Source organism: Myripristis murdjan, chromosome 6 (genome assembly GCF_902150065.1).
Source record: "Myripristis murdjan chromosome 6, fMyrMur1.1, whole genome shotgun sequence".
Taxonomy (NCBI): Eukaryota; Metazoa; Chordata; class Actinopteri; order Holocentriformes; family Holocentridae; genus Myripristis; species Myripristis murdjan.
In genome coordinates, this window is record NC_043985.1 from 16,072,635 (window position 1) to 16,082,290 (window position 9,656).

Here is a 9,656-nt window from a genome sequence, read left to right on the forward strand (position 1 = left end):
ACAGCTTGGTGTCAAAATCGGTGGCTATGATGCTGAATCTAGTGGTTGTTTGTACATGTATGAACGCGTGTTTGTGTACATACAATGCATGTGTGCATTTGTCATTCTACAGAAGTCTGCATGAGGTTCCTTTTCCTTTGTGTGCACTCCTCACAAAAGTAATCCCAAGGTCAGTGGTGTGGCAAAATGTCATAGCCTGGCAGTTGAGTTAACACAGTGAATAGAAGTGTCAGACAGAAACTGTAGCCTGTGCAAGGACATGGGAGAAGGGAACAAAGCACTGCTTTGCATCTGGGAACCTTATCCTTTATTGAATCTTTAGAGACATCAATGTAAACCTAATAGCCTGCAGCCTCTAAGCCTGTGTGTGCGTCTGGGTAAATCCCTGATATCTGGTCTACCAGTGGCTTGTGTAGATTACGTCCAGTGGTGCTCCTTCTAAACAGTTGTGACAATGAGTCCTCAGTTAACATCTCTGTGTTCAGATGGACCCCGCTGGGTCCATCTGAGGAGGAGGAGGAGACATAATCTTGTGACAAAATGGTACAAAAAAGCAGCTTGGTTTCAAAGTCTTCTTTCATGTTCATTATCAGACTGTGAGCCGAAAGAGGTTGCAGAGACTAATTGTATTTTCAAGTACTTCTTTGGTAATTCAATCACTCCATCAATCACTTTGTTGTGTCAATTGGGAAGTTTGTTTTTGTTGGAATGGCCAGATCCTCAAACTAAGCCACTAAATAAAAAGTCAAAACACACTCAGTGTGAGTGGTATATGTGTGTGTATATTCTGTATTGCTTTAATAGCTTTATTCTATACATCTTAAATGTAATAGTATAGTTATAGTATAGCTGGGGTGAGTTGTGATGCATCACCCTCAGCTGTTGGTATAATTGTTTGCTTGAACAAACTGGTTTCTGAACTGCTGAGTTGTCTGTTTCAAGCCAGAAGAATCAGCTGACCCATTTGCTTATTGTTGCTGAGATCAGTAGCTTTTAGAAAGTAGTTTAGAAATCACTGAGTAATGTTGAAAACTGGGGATGTAAGCACAGGTGCAGGGTTGTATAGGAGATTTTAGACATTTGGTGAAGCTAAAACTTCCTATGGAGCATTCTGACGGTTTTGTGGGACCAATTTGAGCAAAGGATGTCTCCACTTGAGAAGCTAAATGGCATACATGCACTCACACACTCAACCTGTAACATTTCAATTAGGTGGCTGGTGAACAGCAGTGCATGTCTGGGATTGCCTGCCCTGTTGATTTATGGCAGCATAACCTGATTTCTTCTATTGTCACCATTTGTGGTAAGCACATCATTTTTTTGACATCTGAATCGCGTTTCTGAATGCTTGCTCTGGATTATGGCACCAAGAATTGTAACATCAATTTCTGTTGGCTATTGGTAAATGCTTAAGCTACTACTTCTCAATAAGAGATCAGATATTGCTGAATAAGCCTCAAAAGCAGTCCCAGAAATGGGCCCTAAAAGACATGACTGATTTACAGTAGTGTGTGTTAATGCTCGCCTGCCTGGTCTACAGTCCCTCTGCTCTCCATCTTCACTGCAATTACACGGCAGAGAGCTTTCCCAGTCTGATACCATCAGTCACATGTCACCTCCCTCTTAAAGTAACGCTCACCTTTTGATGATATCACACTTCAACTTTGAGGCATTAATATTTTGATATCACAGTTAATAAATATTTCACAGTGACAGTCATTTCATTTTGTTATGGCATTTTGTCAATGAATGGCTGGAGTCAAGAGGGGAATAGTTCCATTTTGATGCCACAAATTGTGTGTCCTACATACTCTACAGAATATAGACAGAAATAAAAGATGTCGCACGTCAAGGTTTTCTCAATGGCTTTATTCACCATGACAAGTCTTCTCAGTGCAAAAAAAGAGACATAAAACAGTAAGTGGACTGAGGATGGCCGGACAGGAGAAAGTGAGGAATGACACTACTGTAAATCATGAGCCACAGACCTGAATATCAGAGTCAATCGAGCAACAAATTTGCTTTTATTTGCAGGCGTGAAGCCGAGAAGCCCAGTCATCTTATATCCACCAGTGTCCTGTGAACTGCTGCAGAGTGAAATAGACAGGATCTGTCACAGCGACTGTCTGCACACAGATGACAGCTGAGACGTTGTCCTCTTGCTGCTGCAGCTGCTGTTACCTGCAGGCCACGGCCCACTGGGCAAACTGTGGCCTGATCTGACCATGATGGATGGCACTGTCTACTTGTCAGGACTGCCCAAGCACACGCACACACACACTCACGCTCTCACCCATGCACACCCACTCAAACAAATGCACGTGAGGTGAGAGGATTATGTGTCCTGTGCATTCCTATGATGTGTTATTTGCAACAAGATAAGCACATTACACACCGTGAAATGAAGACAATAACATCAGAGACAGAGGGGGATCACTGAAAATGAGTGAGAAGAAAATAGTGGCAAAAGATGGGAAATAAGCGTCAAAGACATTAGGCTATGCAAGAGTTAATAACAGAGACACAGGGATAAGAAAGGAGAGAGAGAGGGAGAGAGAGAGAGGGATGTCATGGCAACATTCTAAAAATGGCAAGGCAACAGTTAATTACCACTTCCACCCACAGGTATGATGCATACATAATGGTGAAGGTGACAGGACACCTGCGACACAACCTCGGCTAGTTCTCACCTGCAGGTATTTCTGGAGCACAGTCCGCAGGGAGGCACTGCCTGGGAATGCTAGCCCGGTTTCTTACAAATACATAAGGAAGGTGTGAAAGTGTGAGGGAAATACCTGGAGAGCTGCAGCAGTAACTGTCAAAGAGAGCGCCTGACATGTGGTCTCTGCAGGATACATACCACAGACCATTTAGACACTGCTGGCTGTTCTACCACTTTGGGATGGTTACTTTCTATGTTTTGATATTCCATTGAAGGCATTTATAACCTGCTAAAGTGCTGAAGATGACGTCCCAGTTAATTTTATAATCCCTCCATATTCTGGTATAAGACACTATTAGCTATCCTCTCCTCCCTCTGCTGCTGTGTTGTTACTAGGCCGCTTCAAACCAGGTGTGCTTTGATCTACTTTGTTGAAGCACTTGGCTATTTACAGTGGCCAATTTATCATGAAGGCGTCAGTGCAACACCTTCAGACCCAAATCAATCGATATCCAGACCAAAGTACAGGTACATCAAAGAGGGTCGAGAGCTCTGGCATCATTGTGACTACCGAGTTAAAAGGTGAATTGACTTGACTTCTTGAACTGACCTCAAGCTAGGATAATGCTGACAAAGGCCCTGCTAAAGGCAATGAGAGAAAAATAGGAGCAGGTTATTGGTCTATGCGACGGTCAGCATCTCTAAAGCCAAAGAAGAAGATTTTCTCTCACATCTCTGGCACATTGGTCACCAAGTACTGGACAAGGCAATCAGCTTGTGCACGGCCTCAGTGAGCAACTTTTTGTCTTCTGGCAGCAAACATGAGCAAGTTTACACCGTGACAGTTGTCACTCATTTTGAAGATCTGTCTATCATGAAATGGCATCTAGCCTGAAGCTGAGGTAATCTGAGCTAATCTGTAAAACCACAGTAATTGAAGAAGCAGAAAGCAAATGTAGACAATATACAGAGGAAAAAATGACTCTGCTCAATTGTGTTTTTGTACAGGTCTTGTCACAAGCTTAGCTTTGTTGTACTTTTTTCCATACCACTCTCTGATATTGCTGTTGCTATGACTTCCCTGCACTACTACTGCCTTTGCTTATACAACACGCTCACAGCAAATGGTACCAAACAGTAATGAATACTTCCATTTCATACACATGGAGGGATTTAGGTATGTACACACAGGGACACGGACAGACACAAACTGATAATGTATGACACAGCCTCATAATAATAGGGGATTTTAATGTGAGAAAGTTGCATACTGCAGCTTGAAGAAGGAGAGATGTAAACAAGAGAACTCACACGTTTGTCCCATTTCTAGAGGTGCGCTCACTGTGCCAAGATCTGAAGTCAGAGAAGGAGCAGGATGAACTCTGTGACTTACACTTGCGGAGGAAATCGATTCTGGCATTTATACATTTATGTCACTCTGGGGCCACTTCCAAATAAAGCTATGGGATTAGACATCTCAAGCCTCACTGGGCGGCATAGCAGGCCAGTGCAAGAGACAGTTAAAGCTACATTATGTGTCCTTTTACATATTAAAATTAAGCTGTATTTTCAATCTCCATCATATCTTGGTCTTCAGTGAGAGAAATTCCACCCTGTAGCATTGACCGAAATCAAGTTTGTCCCTTTCTAGCCCCTATAGTCAGGCACGAGGAAATCTTGGTGCACAGGAAGTGATGCATTTTATGTCTTTGAGACACAAGAGAGAAAATCACGCCATGATCTGCAGACTGTTTTGGAATGTAGTGGGTGCTGTGCAGCATGCAGAAGCAGCTCAGCAGGACTGGCCTCTCCGCCTCCGCCTTCATCTGTCCAGAAAAAAGAAGTAGATCTTTGGAAAGTTTCCAAGCAAAAAAAAAAGGAGAGTTATAGGCTGCTCAGTACAACAAGAACCCTGACATTGCCTTTAGTAAATGGAAAGACCTCAAGGAGCGGCAAGGAAATCAGAATTGTTGCTACAGTAGACATAATATCTTTTCGATTTATGTAAAAATAATCATATTTATTAGTGATGAATTTGTAAATTTTGATTACTATGTATCATAAGTGAAAGAATCATGGTTCTGCAAGTATTAGTTTAACTATATTTAAAAGGACACTACAATTGCATAGAATTGAGGACCCTTTAGACTCAACTGATGCTTTTCTATGTTTTTTTTTTTTTTTCTGAAAAAAAAAAAGTTGAGTCTAAGCAGTTCTTGCCTGAATCAACTCTCAATTTTGCAGAGTGCACCTTTAATTCATGCATTTGTACTTTGCACTACTTACTTCTCAGTGCAGTTAGCTCAGGTGCTTTTCAGGTGCTGTTTTTGGGCATGTTGATGCCCAATTGCCCACACTGATGGACATTTTAGCATGTGGAGCTACATAAGTAGGACATAATTATGTAGCACTCTGTTATTAAAATTAAATGGGATGAAGTCGAATGATTTTGGTTCTTAATCACAACCTGCAGATGAAACACAATTTGTTGTGGGCCCTGTCAGATGTACTAGCATGTGCAAAACTGAGATAGACACATTTTTTATGAATCTAGACGCAATAAACTAGAACAAATATTGGGTCCAAGCTATATAGCTATATCATTCATAATTCATATTTCTTTACAGAATTGTGTTTACACGGCTACACAGCACTCGTAACATCTTTACCCTGGGGTAGCTACCATGCTTTCACAGGAAATGCATTTTACGATAACATTCATTTTCAGTGACAGCCACTTCTTTCTAATTTAAATAAGAGAGCTGTTTTTATATTTTTGTGGCCACATTATCATATGTCCATAAAAAATATGTTACAGGAATGGAAAAAAGGTACAAAGTTAGCTTGAATACATTTCCATTCATTTCTCCAGGGCTGAACTGCCTCTACAGATGGGAACATTGCTCTAAAGAGATGGGGAAGGATTAATGAGACTTGCAGGCAATAATAGCAAAACAAAACAAAAAACAAAACAACAAAGAAAGAAAAGAAAGAACACTAAAATATGTTTCTGAAAAGTTAAGTGATATCCAGGTGTGGTTTGACATAGAAAACAATAATACCAGGCATTGCCTCCACATAGAAGTGCATCTGTTGAAGTGCTGAATTTAGGGACTGAATCAACAATTCCTCTTTTTCCCTGAGCTAAAAAATCAACAGTAGATGAAGATCACTGAATAGTTTGCCTCTATTTAATCAGACGATCCACCTGACCTCTGCCACCCTGCTGTTCTCTCTGTCCAGTGCACTGCAGTGTTTCTGTGCTGCAGAGCAAAAAGCCTTAAAACATTAAGCTTTTATTCCCTTTTTTTATTCGTCACGACACACAACTTTCTAATAGCAATATTAATACAGAAAACTACTGTTAGCCATGGGTGTCCTAGGATGAGAAAACTGCTCAGGATTGCGTTCAGTTTGCATAAAGGCATCGGCTAAATATGATTACCCCATCCTCCATCATTTTTAAAGAGTGTCCGGTTCAGAGCTGCATAAAAGGATGCAGAAAGATGAAAAGGCAGTCAAAGGCAGGCCACAGCAGGGCAGCACAGGCTGCAGTTGAGGAAAGATCTTCTAAGCCAAGAAAAAAACTGAGCTTTAGCAGTGGACAACAGTTACACTCTGGGGATGAGAATCATAGGAAAAGTCAGAGCGAAGAGAGACAGACAGGGAGACTGTACCGGCGCCTTTGCTTGTTATCTGATTCTTACCACTGCTACTATCACCATCAAACAAGCAGAGCTGCTGTTATTTCTAGAGCAATTGGGCTTGGTCTGGAGAAAATGGATTTGAAGTGGTCAGTGATTGGTTTTTTTGGAACAATGTTATTACTGCTCCTTTTTTTTTTTTTCAAAGGCAAGTGCTCTGGCCTATTCTCACCTTATACAACCTCATAAAGCCTTTCAGCTTGGGGGCTTAACTTGGGCCACATGATTTTTGGGAAAGATGAAGAGGGATTCCATAGTTATTATGCAAGCGATGCATACAGACAACCACTCTTTTTCATTGCTTAAGCCCCCAATTTAAAACGTGCGACTTGAAATGCATTTACATTTCATCTACCACATTTACATGATGCTGTTAACCAGAGTGAGTCATACCACAACAGTAGAATAAACAGCACAACCAACAGTATGAAGTGATAAGGAGCAACTCCATGGTGTCCTGACAATAGATGTAACAAATATTTCTGTGTCCCTTTGAGGATTATGTATGGCAGAGGTAAGGTAATTGCTGAGGACGAAAGGCATAATTTTTTTCTCCTTAAAAAATTGTAATAGGAACATTTTCATCACAGGAAGACATGAAATATAACACGGGACCCGGATTAATAATTCACACGCAAAACATCGCACTTGCTCTGATTGCTTTGTCACATTTAACATTTGATAGCTATTTAGAGACTCTGGAATTTCCCTGGAAGAGAAATGAGAAATTCATACACCTTCATGAAATGCATTAAAACGCCTGCAGCTGAATTAAAAAATTATTCACAGAATCCCAATTGTTTTGAACAGCAATCTTTCTACCGTATTCTGTTCCATTATTTATGTCCATTATCCATCTCTCTCCCCAGCTCAATTGGGCAGACTAACCTATTTCAGCTCATTCTGTATTCATTCAACTACGGCCTTGTCAGTTATTCTAAATGAAGCTGAGAGTTTTCTTATTGCTAATCAAGAGGATATGTCATTTGCCACAAGGGCGACAAGGAACCTCCATAGAAGGGCAATTTGGCACACCACAGCTCCCGTAATTACTGGTATAATGAGTGGCAGTGCCAGTCTCCTTGGTGGCATCATCCCACCATAACTCAGGGCACATAGAGGGCACCTCACTAAGTAAAGCCATATTGCCAAAACCAGCTGCTTAATGCCCGTGCAGCCCAGCTGAATTGAAGCCCAAATGCCATTCAGAGACCCACCAACAACTGACCAATCATGACAAACGTTTTGGTCCAAGGCTGACAAAAAAACTGAAATATTGTTGATGGAAGCATTAGTCATAAGAGTCTTCTGTGTTTGTGCATATGTTTTCAGGAATATGAGGTTACCAAAGGTTTCAGAAAAATGTCCATAATCAGCCAATTCACTTCTTTTTAGGACTTCAAAATGGCATCTAATGGAAATGTGGGGTGAGACCCCTGTGAAGTAAGATGGAAGGTCCACATGGTGAGTACACCAACCAACAAGGTGGCTACTGGGATATTTGATTCACTAGAAGAGTGTGGACTTGAAGAAATTTATTTCCAAAAAGCAAATGTGGAGTTGGAGGGTATTTAGGCACCAATCTGGGTTAAATGCACATAAAAATAGGCAGAAGAAATCTGGCAAAAACCAAAATTGAGAACTTATTGCTTATTTAGGAAAGATAACAAATGTTAAAAGTATTTTAGGCATAATTTGCCTAAAAGTCAGAGATCACTCTGTGCACAGTTAAGGTGTGGTATATTGCCACTATATGTTGAAACTGGAAGATACAGAGGTATGACTGAAGATGAAAGAATTTGTGAAGTAGATTTAAATTTGGTAGGTACTGAGAATGGAGCTTTAATTGAATACATTTTTACCATATGGTCATGTGTATTTGTGTATTGGATCATGTGCTTAGGGGGCTGTGTATTTATGTCTTATGTTTATACATTTGTTGGTGCATTGTGGGATATTTCTATCTGTAGGAGGTTTATGTTTATGCTTACATTTTAAAGGTGTTGATGTTTATGTTCATGTTTGGTTGATATTGATGTATTGTGCTGTAAATTTATATAATATAATGTTTTATTGTGAGTTAATGTGTCTGAATAATCCCATGATGAAATGGGTCACCATGTTAATCACCAGACATGAAAATAAAATATTCATTCATGCATTAAATCATTCTTTTATTCGTTCATTCATTCATACATTTGTTGGATAAGGAATTTCACACTTTTCTCAAAAGTTTTTTTCCAGCTGGTGGTGGTTCTGGTGGTCAAAAAAGTGTGAGAAATCTGGTGGATTTTAGCTGGAGTGGGACAGTTCATTGGGGTCTGCTCTGAAGTCTTTGATGAGGAACCTGCTTGGACTTTAAAACTCCTGAGGAGTAAGATGTGGCATTTCTAAGAGGGCAGTTATTTTCTTTAAAAACTTAAACACTGTGTGGATTTAAACTCAGAACTTCTGCAGGTATGAGCTCTTTGCCCTCCTTTACCTTTGGCTAAAGCCTAACTCAGAGCGTTACACTTTAGAGAATACTCCTGTTTTTTAAAGACCTCTCTCTCAAGGCATTGATGTGAGCAGCCTTCAACAGCACTACGAAGGCTTGTTTACTTCTGACAGCAAACACTTAGCACTGACTACACAGATGGTCAGCTCTCATCTGTGTGATGGTCCAGACATGCCTTGCACACTCTGTTGCTGCTTTTGGGATAGTTTGATGACAGAATGAAAGTACAAGTTGTATGTCGGAGATTTAACTTGAATCCAAAACAGCCAAATTAAATTATTACGAATAAACACACAAACAAAGACTTAAACAGTACTTGCAAAATTCAGTACTGTTGTCTTCTAAGACTCACAGCTGATGGCACTCTAACTTTTACTCAGCAAACACTCAGAGAAATATGACAGAAATGGGACACTGTTATTGTTTCTGTGGTGCACAAGAGTAAGATCGGTCATTAGGCCGGAGGTCAGAGTGAGGGTAATCTAGCAGATGGCTAAGTTAGCACCAAGCAGCGGTGGCGTCCTTCATGAGACTTCAATCACTGTCATCGCTGTCGCCGCAGCATTATCACCTGTGCTTCAATATGACCATGGTAAATTAATTCTCTGTGGTGAGGAACATTGTCTGTCCCACTGCTATTAAGAGTGCAATATGTGTTGACCAAATGTGTGGTTTAAAAGTTTCAACTTTCTTCTGTGTTTGTATGTATGTCTTTACAGGATGTGTATTTTGTAAATTGGTTTTAATGACGTGTGTCTTATTTGAAGAACTGTTCGATGAAAAGTATTTCAGG